This window comes from Nasonia vitripennis, unplaced genomic scaffold (genome assembly GCF_009193385.2).
Source record: "Nasonia vitripennis strain AsymCx unplaced genomic scaffold, Nvit_psr_1.1 unplaced0115, whole genome shotgun sequence".
NCBI lineage: Eukaryota > Metazoa > Arthropoda > Insecta > Hymenoptera > Pteromalidae > Nasonia > Nasonia vitripennis.
Window position 1 is genome coordinate 60,001 of NW_022279894.1, and position 658 is coordinate 60,658.

The window sequence follows — 658 nt, forward strand, 5'->3', positions numbered from 1 at the left end:
CCTATCCGTAAAATAGCTTTTCCACATTTCCAGATCCATGCCACCACATCCATACTCCTCCAAGGTTGCCATGATTGTTCTCCATAAGAGATTATCAAAGGCCCCCTTGAAGTCCACAAACACACCGCAGACGTACTTATGCTCTGATGCGTTCACACTCTCTTTCATTTTATTCCAAGCATCCTCACACGACCTACCGTTTCTAAACCCATACTGATATTCACTCCATCTTCCATTCACTATCTTCGTCAACCTCTCTACCATCATTCGCTCTAGCACTTTTCCCAGGCCCGGCAATAGACTTATTGGTCTGTAGGACCTGGGGGAAGCTTTATCCTTGTCCACACTTTTTAGTAAAACAACCACTTTTGCTCTCTTCCATTCATTCGGGAAATAACTTTCACGCAGGCAAGAATCATACATCTCTTTCATAAATCCAGGAATTGCTCGATGTACTCTCAGAATCATTTCGTTCATAATACCATCCATACCCGGGGATTTCCTCATATTCATTTTCTTCACAGCCATACTTATTTCATTCCATTCATACTCTCGATCATTCACGTCCAAAAACAATTCCTGCACTTCAGGGGCCGGGACCCCATCATCCGGAGGGAAGAACTCATTAAGAAGAAGGTCGGCTGTTTCAGCCCACGAC